Source organism: Pangasianodon hypophthalmus, chromosome 4 (assembly GCF_027358585.1).
Source record: "Pangasianodon hypophthalmus isolate fPanHyp1 chromosome 4, fPanHyp1.pri, whole genome shotgun sequence".
Lineage (NCBI taxonomy): Eukaryota > Metazoa > Chordata > Actinopteri > Siluriformes > Pangasiidae > Pangasianodon > Pangasianodon hypophthalmus.
The window spans coordinates 13,584,734-13,608,979 of NC_069713.1; positions in this window are offsets into that span (position 1 = coordinate 13,584,734).

Consider the following 24,246-nt stretch of genomic DNA (forward strand, 5'->3'; position numbering starts at 1 on the left):
CCAGCCAAACACAAAAGAACAAATCAGGGTGAGGAGAGAGAGACAGAGAGAGAGAGAGAGAGAGAGAGAGAGAGAGCTGCACTGAGTGTGTGTGTGTGTATGACACATTGATGTACAAGGGAAAAACTTGTCATAATTACAGAACATCAATAGGCAACCCTGCTGGACCAGCTCTCAAACACAGGCATGCACAAGCACAAATCATCACACACACACACACACACACACACACACACACACACACACACAGGGGAAGATGGATGCACTGCTCAGTGGACTATGTCTCCATCCATCTTTTCTTATTCTCCGTCCCTCTCGGTCTTTCTGGCTGCATCATCTAAGCCTTCGTTGTTTTTGCCTCTCCATCTTTATTCAAACCCTGTGCTTTAATGCCAACTTATCTTTCTCTCTCTCTCTCTCTCTCTCTCTCTCTCTCTCTCTGAAATAAATGTATTCAGCCACTGTCCCATTTCCATCCATTGTTCCAGGGTTTGTCTCCCGAGAGTCCAGTGATGGCGCCCGTTATAGAGCCGGCCATAAAAAGAGGGTCACCGCATCCCTAATCGGAGAGAGAGAGAGAGAGAGAGAGAGATGGATGCACAGAAGATGGAGAGATAGCTGACCAAAATGGTGGGAGGGGAAGAGAAAAATAACGAGATGGGAGGGGTAGAGCGGGAGGGGGAGTGCGCAAAGATGCAGTAAAGGGAGTTTGGAGAGGATAGGAGGAGAGAAACAACAGGCTACAACAGAGTACAAGAGCAAAAGATGCTAATAAATATATTATACATGCTACTATTCCTCATCATTATTAACAGCTTGCTATTGGTTGCACTGGATAATTATTTGAAAAACAATAATGAAGTACATAATAAAAAATGAGGAAAAGTGAAAAAGAGAGAAGGAAGAATGACAAGGGCACGTGTAGAAGAGAAAAACCTGCAGCAGTCGCAATCTAACACCCATGCGCAGAGTCGGTGCTCTTTAGGAGACGGACTGCTGAAATCCTAGGAGTGTGTGTGCACGTGTTTTACGAGCGCTCTACTTTTATGAGCCCTATCTATTGTAATGTGTCCTACTCTGCCAACACTTTGCTCTGGTGATCGTCAAGGTAATCCCAGAAGACACACACACACACACACACACACACACGCACTCTTACTATCCTTGTGAGGACATTATTATCATATATCAACGCAGCTAATTAATGTTACGCCTACCCCTAAATCTAACCATAACCTTTCCATTCATTGAATTTTTAAAAAGTTTTTGTAAAATAAAAAAAGGAACAAACACACACAAACACACACATACACACACAGATGCACACATACAATTATATTATTATCTCTATGGGGCATTTCAATTGACTTTTTTATTACTGTGCCTATACACATTATGTGTGCTATGCCTTTACATAAACTTTCATACTAACCCCTAATGCTAGCCCTAAAACCTAGCCACTAATCCTAACCTCGAACTTTGGTATGCAACCACGCACATGTCTTCATGAACAATAGTCTAATGCCTGTATGTGTGTACACACACATACACAGAGTAGAAGCATTCAGTTTTGCTTGTCTTTCACACACTAAAAATCTCATAATCATATAACGTGTGATGTCACACTGCTTTAGATCCAGTCATTTATCTGAACTGTTGCGGATGGTCAGCGTTAACATCCAAAGTCATGTTCATTCACCTCCAACTCTGCTTTGTAATATCACCATGGGCTGTTCTTATATCTTCTATATACAGACACCTGGTCTCCTGACACTTTCCTCTTAGCTCCCTGTTCTAGGTCAGCCTATGAGAAGAATCAGATCCATTAGCTTGTCATAAAGATATTTTATGTTTTTACTCCACATAGGAGCCAGGTGTAAGTCTAATGGCTTTTTCATCTTTGGTCTTCTGCTTGTGGGCTCTGACTGGCTCCTGATGTGTAGCTACCTATCAGCATTATGGACAGGTTGGCTCTATGAGCTACCACCAACTGTTTTAGGCTTTATACTTCATACAGGAAGCTGACACAATGATGCATGAGTCATTAAAAAAATGACCTTGTCAATACTGCCTCTCTTTTAGAGGGAAACACGGGGTGAAGTCATGTTGGTGCCAAAGATTAACGAATCAGTGGAAGACACAATGCCAGAGTTGCCATGTAACATTCTGCGCATGAAATAAGAGGCTAGAAAACCAGATGTCAGGTTTGCTTTGCTTCCATGTTGACACATGTTCTATCAGTCTGTTGTAGCAAATGCCAGGTTCTCAGCCAGTGTGTGCTGGAGTAGTGCAGTGAAAAAGTAGAACAAGCTGAAGAAACTCATCAAGAAGCAAGTACTGTCATTGGGTTAAATCTTGACCCTCTGGATGTGCTGGACTTATGGACAATAATGGTACCATCTCCCTGGAGACATACTTGAGTCCATTTGAGCACTACATTTTGTAACAGGCATTAGGGGGGTCATCTTAGAGAAGTCTAGACTTGAACAAGTGCACTATCCTACACAATGAATCTCCGGGTACTGTCCAATAAGTAGAATATTTGGTACTTTTGACCTATTTATATTACGTATCTTATAAATATTATTCATTCATTCATCTTCAGTAACTGCTCTATACTGGTTTCCGTTGCACCCAGACGAGGATGGGTTCCCTTTTGAGCCTGGTTCCTCTCAAGGTTTCTTCCTCATATCATCTCGGGGAGTTTTTCCTTGCCACCGTCGCCACTGGCTTGCTCATTAGGGATAAATTCACAGTGATAAATTCAAATATTTACAATATTTTTTGTGAATCCATTTATTTCTGTAAAGCTGCTTTGTGACAATGTCCATTGTTAAAACGCTATACAAATAAAATTGAATTGAATTGAACTGGTCATGGTCATGGTGGATCCAGAGCTGATCCCGGGAACAGTAGACACGAGGAGGGAATACACCTTAGATGGGACCCCAATCAATCACAGGGCACCATGCACACACATTCACACACAGACACACATACACACACATTTACACTTAGGGGGTAATTTGCAGTAGCCACCTACCTGCATGTTTCCGGGAGGTGTCACCATGTGAGTGGGACTTGGCAAATAACCAAATTGGGAGGAAATGGCGTATAAAAACAATGAATTACTCTGCGGTTACACAAACCCAAACTAGTCAAAATCCTTGTATATGAGTTAAAGATGTACATAACTATGCTATAAAAGTTAAACCTTGAATCCTGAAAATGTATTTTTTTCCCTTGTTTCTTCTTTAAATAAATCTCTGTATGCCCTATAGTCTCATTCAAGATTATCGTCAATCTCTTGTATCACTGTTTTACTTCTAGCAATGCCTAGCTACCTATATATCTGTCTAACTGTCTGTCTGTCTGTCTGTCTAGCTATCAGGGGCCAGAAACAACCCACTTTGTGAGTTCATGCCATTTGACCATTACAATCATACATATAGGTTATATTAGCCATTTTGTGATGATAGAAAAGGTGGAGTATGCGGACAGGCAGCGACAAAATTTTGATTTTGTGTGGCTTGCACAGAGCCCTGACCTCAACCCCACTGAACACCTTTGGCATGAATTGGAACGCCGACTGCATGCCAGGTCATGTTGCCCAACATCAGTACTCAGCCTCACTAATGCTCTTGTGGCTGAATGGGCAGAAATTCCCACAGCCACACTTCAGAACCTAGTGGAATGCCTTCCCAGAAGTGTGGAGGTTATTATAGCAGCAAAGAGGGGACCAATTTTGGAATACATTTGGCCATATATTGTATATATCTGCAAACTGAACCTCTAGAAATAGGAATCATCTTAGAAATCATCTTAGTATTTATTACTAAACATCACTAAGTATGTTAATTGGCCAACTTTAAGACTCACTGTATCTATTTGAACATTAATAACATAATACAGAATAATCACATTTACTATTATGTTCAAGGCTTTGAAGGGGTATGGATTGCTCTGATCTGCAAGACTTTGGACATAAATCTGTTATAAAAATTACAGAAATTGTGTGTGGTGATGTGTGATATATATGATAATGACAATTACAGTAATTATGACGATGATGATGGCATCAGTGATACTGACAGACAGCGATGACAAAATATGTTCAACAGGAATTCACGGCAATGCTTTCTCACTTAATGCTCTCCCCATTCATATCATTCTTTCTTTCTTTCTTTCTTTCTTTCTTTGTCTCACTTTATTTCTTTCTCTCCTTCAGGTATTTGCCATTCTGTGAGGAGCAGGTGCTATAGAGGGGGTCAAAGCGCTGATTCAATCTCCTCCCAAGAGTGAGAGAGTCTTAGAGACTGAGAGACAATATGACTGTGAGAAGTGTAGTAGGAAGTGTAAATGAAAAGAGAAGAGAAGTGAGAGAGAGAGAGAGAGAGAGAGAGAAAGAGAGAGAGAGAGACCAAGGGAGAGTGAGCTCATTAGTATATTCGAGCTTCTAGGCGGTATTCCTGTCATCAGGACTGTAGGACTGTCATCGGTGCTATAGCTGTCCCTGTGGACTGTCAGCGGGGAGAGAGACTGAGCTCTCTGTAGGGACTGCATGTGTCTTAACGTATAGATCACACATATAATGAAACTACTGTTTTCTTTCTCACCTGTAGTCTGGGTGACCTGATATACAGTTATTCAGAGTAGCCACAGTCACATGCTGCTAGGACAAATTATCACAAAGTGTGCAGGAGGCTACACACACACACACACACACAAGTAAAGAACATGTGACATCATGCAGTAGCTGTTCATTGCCATGTCATTCGCATACTGAAGCTCAAGAGCCATATGAGGGATGAATAGTCTCAGCGTCTTCTCTGAAATTCTCTCAAGAACAGTCATGCATTTAAAACACACACTTTTTCCTGTTGAGTGGTGATGGGAGATGAAAGTGTTGTATGAGTGTGTGTGAGTATGATGGTGATGGGTAGGGGAAGCAGGCCTTGCTGTGTGAACAGGCTGTATTTCCATATAAATCAATGCAGCATTCGCTCCACGCCTTCTCCAAGGGAGAAACACACACACACACACACCCCTGCCTAGTTCTATCCTTTTCATGCTCATATATATATATATATATATATATATATATATATATATATATATATATATATATATATATATATATGACACATAATCACACACTTACACTTTAATAAGAACACCTGTACACTGGCAATTATCCAATCAGTTAATCATGTGGCAGCATAAAGTCATGCAGATACAGGCCAAGCTCTTCAGTTAATGTTCACACCAAACATTTGAATGGGGGAAAATGTGATCTCAGTGACTTTGACTGTGGCATGGTGGTTGGTGGTTTGGATATTTTAGAAACTGCTGAGCCTCTGAGATCTTCATGCACAACATTCTCTAGAGTTCACACAGAATGGTGCGAAAAAAACATCATGCAGTTCTGGGAAAGGAAAAAATGGCTTGTTGATGAGAGGTCAGAGAAGAATTGCCAGACTGGTTCATGGTGGCAAGAAGGTTATGGTTATTCAAATAACCACTCTACACAACCGTGGTGTGCAGAAAAGTATCTCGGAATGCACAAAACATGAAACTTTGAGGAGGATGGGCTACAATAGCAGAAGACCACATCAGGTTCTACTCTTGTAAGATAATAACAGAAATCTGAGGCAACAGTGAACACAGACTCACCCACACCAGACAGTTAAAAACTGGAAAAACATTGCCTGGTTTTTTTCCAACCGTTACTGCTCCGGTTTCGGCGAGCCTGTGCCCACTGCATGAATAAGCAGGTGTACAGGTGTGCTTAATAAAGTGGTCACTGAGTGTATAGTAATTATTATATTCAGCCGCATAGACCACACATAGACCACACAGGCAGCCATGGAACGATACACACAATAAAGAAGAGGACAGAATAATTAAAAAAAAAAAAAAAGTCAAAAATCCATAGTTCTACCTCTTACTCAGTGATTTTTTTTAAATATAAAAGATGGATGGAGAGAAAAGAGGCGAGATAACCATTGACAGTGCAGAATTAACTGAAAATACCAGATGCTGGCCTAGCTGGCACTTTCCATTATTCGGAGTGATAAAAAGAGAAAGCTGAAAAAGGATTACGAGGCGGGACATTTCATTAAATGGTTACTGACCAAGATGGAGGGAATGAGGAAATGAAATCAAACAACACATCATTCCTCTCCACCATTGTTTGCACCCTATGTTTTTCTGTGAGGCCAATGTCCATTTTGTCTTCAGCCAGGCGGATGGGAGAAGCAGCAGGAGAAAAAGAGGGAACGATTTATATCAGAGCCCCACCGTTCGTTCGGATTCTCCATCATTGCCACGGTGACTGGTTACCTGGCAACAAAATACACAATGGCGCAGTAACCTTGGTGATGGCGTGGCCGTCTGTCTGGAAGGAGGAAGACGCCAAGACAGACGGTGTGTGTGTGTGTGTGTGTGTGTGAACAATGGTGCTCGCCAAGAACAATGATTCTTATCTGCAACAGGTGTGTGTGTGTGTGTGTGTGTGTGTTAGTGTGCTCGTCTTGCTTCACTGTTGTGTTGCTGTGTACTTGTGCACCCATATCTCAGTGTGTTTCGCAGTGTGAAAGATGAAAGTGTGATCTGTGGTAATTACAGACTGGAGGGTGAGAGGATGTCAGCACTGTCATGCCATTAAACTCTCAAATTATTGGCACACGGATGTGTACACACAATGCACACACTCAGTAATCCCATGTGATTTTAACAGACCCTAGGTTCAAGTGAACCAGTCACTCTGAGATGAAGTGCATCCTGCTAGCTTCACACTTCACACACTAAGAAAAGCGTACACAACTGATCATTTTGTACCCAAATCATGTCATTTTCCCCACAAACACCAGATACACTCATGAAAAAAACTGCCAAAAGATACAGAAAAAACCCAAAGTGTAAATTATACCTTATCCTACGTTCACACTAGCAAGTGACAAGTTGCTTGTGTCTCTTATAATTTGTCTCATGTGGGTGTGTAGCAACTGCTACTGATGAGCTTTTGGGTGTGCAGCATTGTTTCTTTGCGCCAATGAGAAAAAGTAATAGCCAAAATGAAAATACTTCTAAAGCTAGCTAATTAAACACAAATTATATAATGCACTAATCATTGTGGAATTTTTTATTTACTTGTAATGTGCTAGGCTTTGTACTAGCTTTGTTGGCAGATTAGCAAAGCAAGCTAACTGTACTAGATATGCACACTCACTAGAGATACTTTCAATCTCGGACCTTCCTTCAGAGCATTATTTTTCTTTGTATATTTTCTATATGAAGTTGTACATCACAGTTTTTCTTCCATTTTTGCATGTCAAAACGGGGACTGATTGTAGGTAGGAACTAAAGTTGTGAGTGGGAAACTGAAGAAATGTCGGACCACATGGGCCGTGTGATAGGTCTGAGGATTTGTTAGTGCCAGTGGTTTGGATTTGGCGCTTTACCGAATCACACCTTATTTGCATTGAATTGAGAACATCTCACTTTGAATGTTGATTGTTGTATTGTTGCATTGCGACTTGCTGCTGTTGCTGAAATCAGAGCTCCATGTCATGCCTGTACAAAGAAAACAAACAGTCTCCTGTCACTCTGTCGCTTGCTATTGTGAACGTAGGGTTATTCCTTACTAAGGATGCACCAATCTGATACAGTATTGTGTATTATCAGAGCATAATACAACAGAGTTATACAGAATAGATTTGGATCTGAACTGAAGGGATTTGGGTAAATCAGTGTAGTTGTACTAATTCTGGAGGATATGCACAGTCAAACATTTTTATTCATCTTTGGGGACTTAAGGGAGTGTTAGGCAGAAAAAAAACATTAGCATGCAGCTGGCAGAGGTTGAGGAGCTGATATCTATCAGCGCTGGATTTACCACCTTGTGCTCATGTGGTCAATCTAATGAGAGGTCAGGAAAAGCAAAAAGCTCAGTAAACACTTGTTTTCCTCTTTAATTCATGGTCTTCATAGGCTTCTCTTTCCTTTTTCTTCCTTTCCTGCTGCCATGCTTTCTTTCTCAATCCTCTATTTTCTCTCGCCTTTCAGGTGTCTGTCTTATTTGACTGCATTTCCTTGACAACCTAAGCGTGCAATGATTAGCAATAATGGCTACCTGTGGCTGTGTGAATCATAATTCATAATTCCAATCAGAAATGACATGAACAGGCCAGAGTCTCTCTCTCTCTCTCCCTCTCTCTGCAATGAAATCAGTGCAGGAGGGAAATAAAAGCGAAATTATTCTCATAAAGCCCGTCAGTCAAGCCATCAAATCACACAGGAACAACTTCTTGCTAAGTTATTAGCGTGGAACCCAAACAGATTGCAGCTGTGGTATTTGGTGCCAGTGCAGTGTAGTGTATAAAGTGCCTTTTCTTTTGGTAAATGCATTCTTAGGAAGAATATTTGAACTGTGCTGTAACACTGAATCTGTTGGAACATAGTGTTTCTGGCATGCTGATATATGTTTCTAATTCATTCTTACACAGGGATAGAAAACTATACCAAAATGTATTTTGATACGCGATATAAAATACAACAGATGGTAAAAGGTGTATGAAAGGTTGCAATTGAAAACATATCAAAATAAATATATTTTGAACATACAGAAATACATTTTGTAAGGGGGCATGAGATCAGATTCTGGTGGATAATAAGTAATGCTAGTTATCCTTCAGATTACTAGCACTAAAATCAGTGTCAGTCAGTAATACTACCTTTGGTTTTTGGTTTGTGAAATATTACTGCATTACCACTATCTGTATCTGTTTAGTGCTCCAAACATCTGTATATGTATTTGGATTAAAACCTAAAGTGGCCATGGCCTAAACCACAAGGGCTAATAGCTTAATTTAAACTACCATGACCTGACCAGGCAGCTACTAAGGATAAATGAATGAATGGCTAAATGAATGAATGGCTTATCCATAGGGGCAGGTGGGGTAGAGGCCCACTGTTTATATCAGCCGTTTAACAAATTTTAATCTTCATAAAGTCCTCATTCACAATTCCATACATTTAAAACACATTTAAATACTAATTACCTCTGCCAACAATTTTAAAAAAACATCACAATTTTGACAGATGTAAGCTGATGTTCTGCTGATTTGCTCGCTTTTCTAGATGTTGCACAATTGCGGGGCAGCACACTCACTGCCCCATTTAGCTCCCATAGAGTTATTATTGCACTTAGTGGTCATAAATGGGAACTGATCCATTGGTCGCCTTTCGGTGGAGGTGGAGCGGGCAAGACAGTTAATGACAGGGTTACCGGATTGGGCTAGTTTAAAAATATTCCTGTTTTATAGCTGCTAATAAATCTAATACATTTTAACAAAAAAAGCAAAGCATAAATGCAGACAGTGTGTCTATGACGCGCAGAACCATTTCTATTGTAAGATATAAGATTGAAGATTAAATGAGGGGAAGGGAGATTATCTGTACATCAGAAATACAACTGTTTCACATGCTGAGAAAGACTGAGAAAATGTGTCACTTTACCCAATGTGTTGTTTGTGAGATGTAGTTGCTGGAGTGCTGTAAATGTATCAGTGTAAACTCATCCTTCACATTAGTGAATGTGATATTTCTTTGGCTCACGAGCTTCATATATGACCGCAGCTCGCAAAAGAGTAAAAACCTCCCACTTGCGACTGGGATCCTACGCATCACAACAAAAAAGTCATGCAAGACATACCTCTCAACCAGATGCCCTGTTAACCTTTCTGTCAAACCTTCTAAAATAATAATAATAATAATAATAATAATAATAATAATAATAATAGTGCACCTCCATTTCATATTTGTATTTGTATATGCTTAGAACATATTAATGGTTCATTGGAAATAATGTATTCAAATTAATTACATCCATAACATACAGTCACCGTTAACCTTGTTTTTCTCCTGTTTTTCTCCTGTGTTAGCAAGAGCTTTTCATGCCTACTACATCAAAACATTGTTTCCTGCTAGGTATCATCAAGCTTATTAACTTAGTAAATGTATGATGAATAATAATTTTTGTATCTAATTATCTAATAATTATCTATCTAATTAAGTAAATCTACTGTTTTAAACTATTTTTAAACATCCTGTAACAACAGTGATGGCTTGTATGACTTCCTGGATTGAAATCCACCAGAATGTCATGAGCAGGAGTTTACTTGTGTCACCATGCAAAGCATTTTCTGTATTTGCATTCTGATATAAATGACATTTTTCCCCTATCACCAATTCATAAATATTTTAAATACATGCATTAGAAATGCTGCCCAGCCCTGACTCATGGAAGTATTTCACCGCTGTATTATTTCATGCCTACATTAATGATAAATTTTTCTGATTTTTCTGCTCATATTGGAGGAAATATATGTATCAGAAATATTCCTGTTTAAACTATAAACTAAACTATTCCTGGTTTTGTATTTGTGACAATAAAATATGGTCACAATCAACCCAGAAAGCATATAATACTGTAAGCATGTGCAAGAAGTGAAACACTGCTCTGAATCAAGGAGCCTAGGGATTCTACACACGTCTGTGACATGAGTAGCTAAGTGTCAGAGGACAAATGATAACAGTGTGCTACGTCATATTGGACCAGTTCTCTGTCTGGAGCCTAAAGGCACCATGGCTTTGCCGGACCTGCTATGACTCTTTCAAAAGATGTCATCAGAACGAGTGTGTTGAGGGAGGTGTGAACAGTGTCGAATGTTTATGGGAAAGAGAGGCGAACAGGAATGCAGCCAGTCAGGGAAGACAAGTTCAGACATTGCAGCATGCTTACTGACAAACAAGATAATTAATGCAAATATGAGACGGGGTACTGTGTGGACAGATTTCACAGCCAAACATACACAAATATTACAGCAAGAGAGAGGGGAGATAGAGTGCTCTGTTTTCCTGAACCCCCTCTCTCTACCCCCCCTCCTCCATCCCTCCATCTGAGCACATGTTTCAGGCATGTTGTCGTGGAAACGGCGTGTTCTGCCCATTAGAATGCGGTGATGTGTTTACGCGTACGGGAGCTGCTGCTGGATGATTTTCCATCTAGTTCAGCCTTTGAAACCAAAGATAAAAAAACCTGAAACTGAGAGAGAAGAGCCAAACTAATCAGCCTATTCTGTGCTCTCGCTTTCATCCCCTTTTATACCTGCTCCTCTCTTTTAATTTCCTTTTGTCTTAGGTTATATACCCCCCCCCCCCACACCCACACACACACACACACTCACACACACACACACACCCCACACACCCCAATCCCCCAACTCTCAAATAAATAAAATAAATAAATAAATATGGACACATATACACCAGCCACCTTCTATTGTGCTTGCACTCTGTGGGTCACTCCAATCAAATCAAAGAAGTAAATGAGGCTCTTGTAAGAACAAAGGCACAAGCAGGAGAGATATAGTACACACTTAGACACACACCACCTGATACAGATGAGTTGGGGTTTGGGGTTCAAGGGTTCAGGGATGTGCAAGAAAGGATCAACAAAAGACAAGAAGAGGCAGAGTGAGTGATTCTGATATACTATGTGTGTGTGTGTGTGTGTGTGTGTGTGTGTGAGATGGATAGATGAGTCAATACATGACTTTGGCTTTTGCTCTTCGGCTTGGATTTCATGTGGCATAGTCAGTCAATAGCTCCATTCACCCCTAAGCATTTGATGCATACCAGCATCTGTACCAACCTCCTGGATTAATACCTGTAGGTTCTTATTCACAGACAGCAATACCATCCCTACCACAAAAACACTCACTCACATTAAGTCAATATTACAGACATGTACTTATTCTATTCAACACAATTTATATAGAACTGTGATAACTATGATAACTAGGGCTGTATACAAAATGTCTCTTACTAAAATGGTGTCTCAAGGGTTCTTTGAATCGTTAACAGTTCTGTCTGCCTAGGTTTTCTGAGATGGAAACTCTTTGTTAAAGGGTTCAGCATAGGACTTTTAGAGGTTCCCCCCAGCAGCTGATGAAACTTTTAGAGTGACAGAGTGTATTTAATCTGTAATGCACAGGGATGCCCTGATCCCATGACACCATTATACCAATGACTGATGCACAAAAGCTTCTGTTGATTTTATTTTATGTCCCGTGTTCTCTCATGTCTGTCATGACCCATCAGACTTGGGTCAGCTAAAATTGATGATTGTAGAACTAAAGCTGCACCAAACAGGCAACGACTACATTAGAAGAGTGGTAGTATTGGAACTGGTTAAGGCTGTGGGGCACTTGGGCTTGAACATGGGCCAGTTCTCCACTGCCAAATGGACTGGTCTTGTAGCACCCTTAGGGAGTTTGTGGAGCCCTGGTGTGAAATCAAAATCCATCAGCTAGCTGGAACTGAGGGCAGTCTAACTGGCCCTCAAGTTCCTCTTACTTATTCTAGGACATTCATACAACATTGTGACAGTCAGATATGTTAATCACTAGGTCGGCACCAAGTCAGATGGCTCTCTCCACCTTGCAAAAAACTGCTCAGGTGGCCCATTAAGGGTTAGACTCGTTGAGAGCAATTTGCCTACTAGGACTTCACAAAGGTGCAGCCGATGCACTGTCAAGACAGCACGAACCCAAGAGAGTGGCGTCTGCACTCATAAGTGCTGTACTAGATCTCGAAAAGGTTTGGCAAGAACAGAAAGCACTGGCCACCGATTGGCCTCTCCATTTGCTGTACAAGCAAGTTCCCCATTCTACACTAAAGTGTATATAGTGGACATTGTGGCACACCACAGCACTGTGGATTACATCTGACTGGGGACGCATAACCTCATTACAATCTTTATAAAAGAAGCAAGACGCCTTTGACCACCATGCTCCTCCAAGACCCTTGTGCTGGAGTCCCTTAAGACCTCTCCTTATAAGCCCAGGCTCCGCAGCACTGCCCTTACCAGTGGTGTGACTGCAATGGTCATTACTGATTACCTGTCCAGTCAGTCCTAAGGTTCCTCATGACATACGTAATGGCATGGCATATGTTATCCAGGTAATTCTCACTACCCCTGGCATTTAAGGAGGGTAAAACAAAATGCTAGTTATGTACACTATATGGCCAAAAGTACCTGATAAACACACCCATCCCGTGTATGCTTGTTGAACATCCTGTTCCAAACCCACTGGCATTAATATGGAGTAGGTCTCCTTTTCTCTTCTAGAAAGGTTTTCCATTAGATTTTAGAATGTCACTGTTGGGACTTTCTAAACTTAGCTCATTCAGCCACAAGAACATTAGTCCGTTTGGGTACTGATGTTGGACGAGAAGGCATGGCTCTCAGTCAGCGTTCCAGTGTTCGATATGGTTGAGGTCAGGGCTCTGTGCAGGTCACTCAAGTTTTTCCACTCCTGCCTTGGCAAACCATGTTTTTATGGATCTCGTTTTGTGCACAGGGACATTGTAATTCTGGAACAGGCTTGAGATAGAACACCCTAGTTTAAATGAAGGGAAATCTTAATGCTACAGCATATAAAGACATTTGTATGCTTCCAACAGTTTGGGGAAGACCCGCATATAGGTGTCATGGTCAGGTGTCCATGTACTTTTGGCCATATAGTGTATGTAATTGTGGTTCTATGAACCATAATTACATAGTTACATAACTGAAAATTGCCAGGGTCTTTCAGCGCCCACATCGATCCAGACATACTCCATGGTCACTTTATGACTTTGTTGGGCAGTCTCAGCATGTGGTTGCATGCTCACAAGAAGGTATCCAGGTTATTCTCCCTGGTGTTCACTGAACCACAGTTATATATGTAACTATCATTCATTTATTGTTCCTTTAATTAGTCTTGGCTGTACGCTCTTAGAAAATTTAGAAACCTTAACACTATTTTGATTGTCTCTCTGGGGGATTCCTTAAGGATTTTATGTACAATCCTACAACAGTGTGTTTTCCTATTAGCAAGGGTTCCTTTCTGATATGAGAAAAAGAACCCTTTTTGGAAGCTAAGAACTCTTTTTAATTATCCAGTTCCTTTCAACTATATAGAACCATATGGCAGTGTTATAAGAGTAACATAACAGTTAACATAAATGCCACAGAGAAAAAAACATCATCAGATCATGGGTACACAGAATAACAATTAGTTAACAGAGCATAGTTAAATTGTAGTAGTATCATAATTACCATAAAGCACCATAGTAAAACCATGGTAATGTTGTAGTTTATTATTCACTAATCACAGTCACCATGAGGTACAACAGTTAAAACCACAGTACCAGGTATCATAATAAAACCATAAAAACTTAGTGACAGCTCATAATGTTGTGTTCTCCTGTGAATTCATCTCCTGTGGCTGGTTGAGTGTGTTTGCATGTTGGTATTAGCACTGCTTTCTGAGCCTTTCTTTAGCAGGCTGCATTGTGGAATGGTGCAGTCCTGCCTCCCTATATGAGCCTGCAGTCTGTGATGAGCCCATCGAGAAATGAACTGATTTAATGAAGTGCTTTTATTACCATTGAGGGACAGACAGCTCTCCTCAGGGAAAAGACCATAACACTGCATAACACATACACACACATACACACACGCGCACAGAGGATACACAGAATACTAAATGAGATGAACTACCTATGTATTTAAAATATTAAGAATAGGAAGAGAGAAGACTGACAGCTTGTTTGTGTGTTTGTATCGGTGTGTGTGTGTGTGTGTCTGTGTCCCCACTGTATGTCATTTAGCTGAAGGTTCTGCACTGCCTAAGTGGCAGTGAGTGTCCAGGGAGTCTGATTTGTGGTGCAGCTATTTTGGATATTCATTATTAATGGACGCTGGCCTAAATTAGGACTGGAACGTCCAGTCTACAGCATGGCTTTCTAAATGAGATGTTCTGCAGGACACACACATACGACCATGCTAGCGCAAGCAGATGTAGTGTTAAAGTATTAAAGAAAAGTAGAAACATGCTTATTTTCTAAACAAACAATACGCAGACTGCTGTGCAATCTTAAAGTGTATTTATTCATTGAGTGAACATGATGAAAACCAGAGAAACACGGACATTACAACAAGCCACACACACACACACACACACCCACACACACAAACATACCCACACACAGTCATATATTCACAGCCCCATTCTGTCACCCAGTCACGATTCAGCCCAGATAAACACTGGCACAACACAATGAGCTAACACAATGCCCACTGATTGTTAATCAGCGCATTCATATACACACACAACATGGTGCATTGGAACACACCTGTGAACTCTGCTGGAGCTGTATTGAAACATACACACCTGCTAACTTTGCCAGAGTCACATCCTAACACGCACAAACAACACAACAGAATGACACACAGTACTCACAGAAGCTATCCGAACTGGCCTCACACACAAACTCCGCTCCTGAATGCTAATATGCCTGACCTTCAAGACGTTAGAGCACTGATTGCAGAGATTACAGCAGAAGACAAAAATATGCTCTTTAACCATTTTATTACCTGTGACAGTACATTTTATTTTGAGTTATCCTTTATATTTATTTAGCAAAGGTCCAGCTCAAGGGTCCAGCAGTGGCTCTGGGAATTCTGTCGATCAGTTCAGACTCTTAACCACTGAGTCACTCAGTGTGTCATAGTCTGTAAGAGTTCATGTACACTATATGGCCAAACGTTTGTGGACACCTGACCATAACACTCATATGTGCTTCTTGAACATCCCATTCCAGATTTAGTCTCCCTTTGCTTTTATAATAACCTCCACTCTTCTGGGAAGGCTTTCTGCTAGATTTTGGAGGGTGGCTGTGGGGAATTGCTCATTTAGCCACATGAGCATTAGTGAGATCAGGCACTGAGGTCAGGTGCAGTCAGCTTTCCAGTTCATCCCAAAGGTGTTCAGTGAGGTTGCGATCAGGGCTCTGTGCAGAGCACTCTGGTTCTTCCACACCAAACTTGGCAAACCATATCTTCATGAACCTCATTTTGTGCATGGTGACACTGTCATGCTGTAACAGGTCTGGGTCTCTTAGTTCCAGTGAAGGGAAATAGTAATGCTACAGCATACAAAGACATTCGATACAATTGTGTGCTTCCACCTTTGTAGCAAAAGTTTGGGGAAGACCCACATATGGGTGTGATGATCAAGTGTCCGCATACTTTTGGCCATATAGTGTATGTTTCTGAGAGTGGAAGTGAGAGGTCAGAAAACTCATCATGTCTTTGTCAGATATTTGACATCTCTCTTCATCATTCTCAGCTGAATTGGTGGCCCACTTCCAATGATCCAGTAGTGACACAGGAGGAAATTGTCAGGAGCTTCAATTCTGTTCCTGGGATGAGATGAATTTCTTTTTCTAACTTAGACTCCCTGGCAGCATGGTGGTGCTGCAGGTAGCATTGCTGCCTTACAACTCCAGGGTCCCCAGTTCCATCCTTATCTCAGGTTACTGTCTGTGCAGAGTTTTGCATGTTCTCACTGTGTCTGTGTAGGTTCCCTCCTGGTTCTCCGGTTTCCTCCCATCTCCCAAAAACACGCATATAGGTGGATTGGCTATGATAAAAGTTGCCCCTAGGTGTGAATGTGTTTCCGAATGGTGCCTTGTGATGGACTGGGGTTCCATTCAGGGTGCATTCCTGCCTCATGCCCAGTGCTCCAATGATAGTTTCTTATGGAGTAATGATTTCAGGGAATGCTTTTTGTAGCCTAGCTCACTGCATTTTAAAATCTTGCCTAACACTTCTAAAATGATTTAATTCAATTCAGAGAGCCACATTCTCATCTCTAACTCTACATGACACAATTTTGTTTGAACAAAAACATGTGCTTCTATGGTTACTATTTCCTCTTTACTCCCACGTCCACTTGCCTTACACTGAGAGTATTTGCCAAAAAACATTGAGAAACACTTCTTTTCTCAGAGTCTACTGTTCTGTTCCACAAATCTTCCATTTTCAGAAGTACTTCTGATGAACCAGTTTTCTGTGTGTGTGTGTGTGTGTGTATGTGTGTGTGTAATTAGAATACGTCCATGTGTGTAAGTGGAAGGAGGAGCGGTGTGACAGAGGAGAGGAAGTACTTGACCACTGTGATAGTTTAATGCTTTTGATAGTTCACTGTGATGTGACTGCACACTTTCACTGGCATGTACTAGCAAGACCAGACACACACACACACACACACACACACAGTTGATCCCTCCACTCAGGGGGGCAATGAGTGAGAGGGAGTAGACGGTCTGATGAATAATTAATGAGACAAATCCATAGCATGAATATTTGATAATGACATGTATCTCATATGGTGGGTTCAAAGGGTGCTCCGCCCACTTCTTCAGACTTCACACTTCAGTTCAAGTGTGTTTGCACGTGAGAGAAATACAGAAAATACAAATATTATACGTGTGTGAAAGATAAAGAGATTAAAAAGTATGTTATGTCTTATTGTTTCTATTGACAGTGTATATTGTGTCTGTATCTGTCTCTTTGTCTTTATAAATCTGTCAACATCCCTCTGTCTCTCCTCCATTTCTCTTATCTGTTCGCCTGTCTATCAGACTCATTCAGCCCCTGCTATCTCTCCTCTCATCTTTCTTTCTCGCTCCCCTGCTTCTTATGTTACTGCCAGAGCCACTTCCTCGCCGTTCTCTAGCTAGCACAGTGGGTGTCAGCGGAGTTCACTCAATTAGAGTGATGTTGGCTTGGTTATTTTGACGTCTCCTCAATAATTTTATGGTACATTTGTTGCTGTCAGCCTCCTGTCTGTGTGTGTTTGTCTGTCCACCAGACTTATCTGCTTGCATGTTTACACATTTTGTTTATGTGTGTTTTTTAAAAACTTTCCAATCAGGGGAGATGGTGTTGGGGTGGCTGGGGTGGCACAGACAAGCCCTGAAATCTGATTTGCCACCCCAGTTATTTTTTTTTCTCCAAATACCTGGTTGATAACATTGTGTCCATCCAACATCTGGAAGAAACTGATTCATGATCCACTGTAAGTGCTATAAGTAATAGAATTGCACCCCTCTATTGATTTTTTTTATACTTCTCCCTGTCTGTAATGTAATAGGCCTTCATCTGACTAATTTTGATAATAACACATTTTCATGTTTATGGACTTTGGACACCTTAAAGTAGTCTTGGCGACTGTCAGCTCTGCCTATTTTTGTTTTATAGTCCTAGTATTGGCACTGTTACCAATGTCACCCACGACATGCTCAATAAAGGAACTCTAAACCATTGTACAATAAGAGAATACCTAAAAATGTGTTGAGCTGTATGTGTACCTGATCCTGACACACTTCTTCTGCTGTGCCTCCTCTCACCCTCCGGACCGCCCTGATTTGTCCTGATGCTCTACTTCTGCTTGGAGCTTTCATCATTTATGACTCACCTTATGTTGTTGTGGATGGTCCCATGTCAATACTTCCCAAAATAGTTTATTCCCAAGTCTCACCCATGCTTCAGTGGATAATCTCACCTGGATACTGTAGATTTGTATCTAAGAACTGCTGGTATAATCATAAAGACTGTCTTGTGCTCATCCCGGGACTCTTATTCACAATATGCTCATACTGAACATCCTTTCAACACCTTATTTAATATTTACTCTTCTACACCTGTGTACTGTAGTGATTTAGAATCTAGCCAGTTTCACCCAGAAGAGGATGGGTTCCCTTAGAGTCTGGTTCCTCTCCTGGTTTCCTCCTCAAAGGGTTTGTCCTCTCCACTGTCACATCTGGCTTGCTCATTAGGGATTTTAAGTCTACACCGGATATCTGTAAACCTGCTTTGTGATAATGTCTACTGTTAAACATGCTATACAAATAAAATTATACTGAATTGAATTTAATTTATGATTACAGCAAGAAAATTTGGACACCTAAATGAAGAATTAAATGGAGAAACCTGTTTACTTGAAAATCACTTATAATACAAGTCTAAGAACAGTTGTTGCAGCAGACAGCTGTCCCAACAACATTCTTTTTTTCTCTCAGTACAGGGAAAAGTTGAAAAGTTTTGTCAGTAGTCATCACACATATGGTACAGATGAGATTAGGTGGAAAAAATATTGATTGGGCTTACATTTCTGTTAACGGCACAACTGCAAATATGTAGCTTTTTGTGTTGTAAATTTATTAATGGGTGTGAGTCAGTTTCTCTGAAGAATCCTGAACTCTCTCCCAGGTCTATATATCTTCCTGCTGTGTATATCTGAACTCCACCAGCAGTACTCTTCACCACATGGATAGTATCACATTTTCATCTCTGTAAGTACCGCTGGAGTCATACAACTTCACTGTGTCCACAACGGCATCTGTGGCAACAGTAGTCTTAAAACTCCACCAATAGGTTTTAATAAGCTCAGCCAACATGCTCATCACTGCCAAGCAGCTGCAAGCGAACAAGGGGAGCACAACCATCAAGTTGAAAAAGAGCATGCACACAATCATGCAGTACATTTTCTGGCAGCAGTCGCTCTCCTAACCACGACTCTAACCGAAGTACTCGTGTGGTTTCACAGTGTGGTGTTTGCCAGGGTGCTGATTGGAGGCCTTTTTCAGAGCCTTCTGCTGTTAAAGCTGGAGTCCAATGGTCTTGGCTCTGGTTATTTTCAGTGTGCATCTAGAAGCATTGTTCATACCTGCAGCTTACTATGCAGGATTGATGGCATCAGCCTTGATTAGTAATGGGATGGTAATGGGCAATGCCATTCAAATGTCATTTGTAACGTGGAAAAATAAACCTGTGAGCACAGGAAAAAACCATTTCAAATTGCCCACTTTAGTCTATATTTAACTGTGCTGATTGAATAAAAATTGTTAGCATTTATCTGTCAAATGTGAGGGGCGCTCCCATGTTTAAACCAACCGAAGTTCTATGGTTCAGGAAAGGGATTATGTGTGTATGTTTTACTTAATGTCATCAGCAAGGCTGAGGTTAATTTTGGAGAGGATTTTTGTTTCATTCTTAGTTTATCCTTCCTATTTCACATGACTGTTTTTGACATTTCCTTCTCCTTCTTTATGATTCACAGCATTTGTTGAACATTTTGTGTATTCCAAAAACTCTCTCCATGTGATGCTGCATCCATAATACCGATAGGCTGCTGTATATCTGTAATATTGACATTCATTCATCTTCAGTACCAGCCTTATCCTGTTCAGGGTTGAAGTGGACTTGGAGTCTATCCCAGGAACCTGGGCATGAGGCAGGAATACACCCTGAATGTAATCCACCAGTCCATCACAGGGCATTGCACACACACACACACACACACACACACACACACACACTGCATTCCTACCAAACCAGAAAACCCAGAGGAAACCTACAAGAACATGGGCAGAACATGCCAAAAGACTGTAACCTGAGCTCAGGATAGATCCCAGGGTACTGGAGCAGTACGCTATGATCTGTACCTGGTCATAGCGTACTGCTCCACTGCTCCATGATCTGTGCCTCACGTTTCAACATGTTGTGCATTCTGAGATCCAAAAACTAAAATATCTCATTTAAATATTGTATTCAAAGCATTTGAATGCTTGGCTAAAGGTACTCCAAATTGAGCTTGTGTGTATCCTTTTTGCTTTAATTTGAGATGTCTCTAGAACTTGACTGGAGTCCACCTGTTGCAGAGTTAATTGATTGGATTGGATGGTTTAGAAAGGCACATACCTGTGTGTGTAAGGTCCCAAATTCACAGTGCCTGTTAGGCCAGAAAGCAAGCCATGAAGTCCAAAGAACTCTCTGTAGACCTTCATGAACAAAATGTGTCTAGACTTAGATCTGTGAAAGGGTATAAAACCAAGTATTTGAACATTCCCAACTCAAGCAGGGGACCAAGAACCCAATGGCCACTCTAACACAGTTTCAGAAGTTTGCCGCAGAGATGGGAGAACCTGGTGGAAGGACAATCATCTCAGAAATTATCCATCAGTTAGGCCTTTATGATAGAGTGGCTAGAGAGTAGCTGCTCCTGAGTAAAAGGCATGTGACAGGCATTTAAAGGACTCAGAGAGTATGAGGAAAAGTTTCTGTGGTCTGATGAGACAAAAATGTATCTCTTTGAGCTGAACTTCAAACACTACCCCTGGCAAAACCAGGTATTACTCATCAACTGGCTAATACCATTCCTACAGTGAAGCATGGTAGTGCCAGCATCATGCTAGTGGTACTTCTCAGTGGCAGTGATGGGGAGGCTGGGCATTATTAAGTGAAGGATGAATGCAGCAGAATACAGAGAAGTCCTTGAAGAAAACCTCCTCCAGATTGCACACGACCTCAGACAGGGATAAAGGTTCAACTTTTAGCATGACAACGACCCAAAGCTTACAGCTAAGACAAGGCTGGAATGGCTTTCGGAGAGGTCTCTGAATGTCCTTGAGTGGCCCGTCCAAACTTGAACCCCATAGAAAAGCTGAGGAAAGACCTGAAGATGGCAGTTCATAGACACACCCCATTCAATTTGATTGAGTTTGAGAAGCTCTGACATTAGTTTTTGATTTTTAATAAATTTGCAAAAAATTTCTAAAAACTTGTTTTCACTTTGTCATTATGGATTATGGTGTGTAGATGGCAAAAGAAGTAAATCTAATCCATTTTAAATTAAATCTATAACACAATAAAATGTCCAAAACTGAATACTTTCTGAACCCACTGCATATAACCCAGCATGTCTATATCTGTCCATACATATTAGAGACCATGATCACTATAATATTAATGATTTTAGACAAATATCCTATGCAAATATAACAAAAATACACAGATTTGTCAAATTTTCCTGCAACAATGCCAAATTTAAGCATTAAAAATACATTTTTATCTGTAAACATCTGGTTTATTTAATTGCTGTAAAAGATACAAAAATATTTGTGTATATATTGTTTAGCACTTGTGAAAGGATAGCAGAGTAAGCTAGCTAATCTTCTCATACACAAGCTAGCAACTTTTTATTTGATAGATTTTAGAGAAGTGAGTCATATTGGAGGAAAAATTTAAACATTTATGTGTATAATTTACAAGGTTGCAATTATTAACGGTAAGAAATTTATAATGAACAAGATGTGTTATGATAAATTGTATGCTGTTACAATTTGTCTCTGCAAAACAGTAAACAAAAGAAACCATTCAAATCTGTCACATATCATACCTCCAAAACGTTAATGCACATTTCTATATGTAGCACTCTCATAACTATGTAACCTTCCTATCAGTTTCACTGTAGTTACTGAATCATTCATAGTAGCTATGAATTATGAATAATATGCTTTAAAGTGAATTACAGAAAAATAACCTGTGAGTTTAAGGGGTTAAAGAAAAATCAATACAGTCCCAGTGGAACATTTTACTCATTGGATGTACATCTAAGGAAGGGACACAGAAAGCAGGACACATGTTTGGCATTAGGGTGCAATGAGGTGAATAAAATTACAAACACTGCTGAGTGCTGGGATTCACCGTCATCAGTAGAGTGTGGAATATCAGCAACCGTGCCACCCCTGTTTCTCACCCCCAATACACTGATGTCGTTATTGACTTTGACAGACAGTTATGATTTGTATGTGTATTCAGTAACGTCGTCTATCATTATCTGGGTGTTTCTTTAAAGCCTCCATCCCAGTGTCTCACTCCATCCCAGTGGACCTGGTGGATTTGGTGCAATTACATCCAACCCCCTCATCCCACACACACACACACACACACCTTGGACTAACCACCCAGAGAGAAACAGAAGGAGGTGAGAAGGAGAGAAAGAGGGTCTGTAGGGGGAGAGGGAGGAGTGAGACGTTAATTAACCCCCACCCTTCTAATCCTGACGTGCTCAGTCTGTTCCCCTGATCCCCTGACTTTAATCCACACCTGAGCCCACACTGCCTCACACACTTGTATATGTAGACACACTCAGAAACGTACACCGGTGCTCTGTGTTTGTTTGACTGAGCCAGGTTTTCCTGAACTAGTGGGCTGTAATTCAGCTATGATTGATTTATGATCATATCGGAGGAATTTTGTGGTATTCCGTCTAACATGTATATATGACACGAGAGACGATTGTGTGTTTGAACTGGCTTTAGACTATAATTCTCTGTGCTTGTGTGTGTGTCTGTGTGTGTGTGTGTGTGTGTGTTACTGGCTGCTACATCATCAGAATGAGCCAAAGCCTGCAGTGAGGCGGCGCTCGCTGACTTTACCCAGCATGCAGCCAGCGTCATCTGGATTTCAGCGTGACAGCTGTGTGTGTGATAGTGAGATGTGTGCGGGTGTGTGCGGGTGTGTATGCAAGCGCACGTGTGTGTTTTGTGATTTGTTTGTTTGTGCCACTGTGTCTGTGTAGCCTTTAGATAAAGCTTGCCAGCATCTGATTGACAGTTCAGTTTTACCCCCTGTTCTCTCTTTCCATTTCTCATACACGCAGTACTAATTGTAACAATCTCCATCCTCAGTTTTGTTCTCTTGTTCCGTTTTCCATCTAAACATTCTATCTGGCCAAGCAGAAGTGCCTCCATGTGTGTGTGTGTGTGTGTGAGAGAGAGAGAGAGAGAGAAAGAGAGACAGACAGAAACAGAGAGAGAGAGAGAGAGAGAGAGTGCAATTACAGTCCCAGGGGTTTGGAGAGCTACCAACAGAGAGAACTGGAAAAAAGAGGTGGAAAGAGAAAAAGAGAAAGAAGGAAGAAAGGCTTTTGAGGCCCTCATGGTTTGATTGTCACTGCTGCCATTTCACTGCTAGTGTTTTTCCTCTTTCATCTCAGAACATTTGAAATCTCCCTCTCTCTGTCTGTGTTGAACAGCGAGGGGTTTCGGCATGTAATATTGGAAGTGGAGATTGATCAGAGGCAGCCGTAGGCCGAGCGTGCTCAGAGCTGTGGTTAGTGTGCATTTGGCTGCATCGCTCCGGACTGGAGGAGCTGGAGAGTTTGATTGGACTGAAAGTGTAGCTTTCACAACACTTAGGTTGACCTTGGACACTGAGAGCGGTATTATTATGCTAGAGACAGCCTTGATGGAGAGAATGTGTGTTTGTGTATGTGTGAGTTAGAGAGCGAGTGAGAGAATATAAATGCGTTGTTGAGTGACTCAGAGACCGACATGAAAGATAGACTGTGAGCCTGAGGAATTGCAAGTGTGTGTACGAGTATAAGAGGTAATTTTGTGTGTGTGTATATGAGTCTGTTTGGTTCATGATAGAGTGCTTTGAGCTAAAGACCATCTCTTTTTTCCTTTCTTCTCCCTTTGACTCAGTTTGTGTACCATAATAAC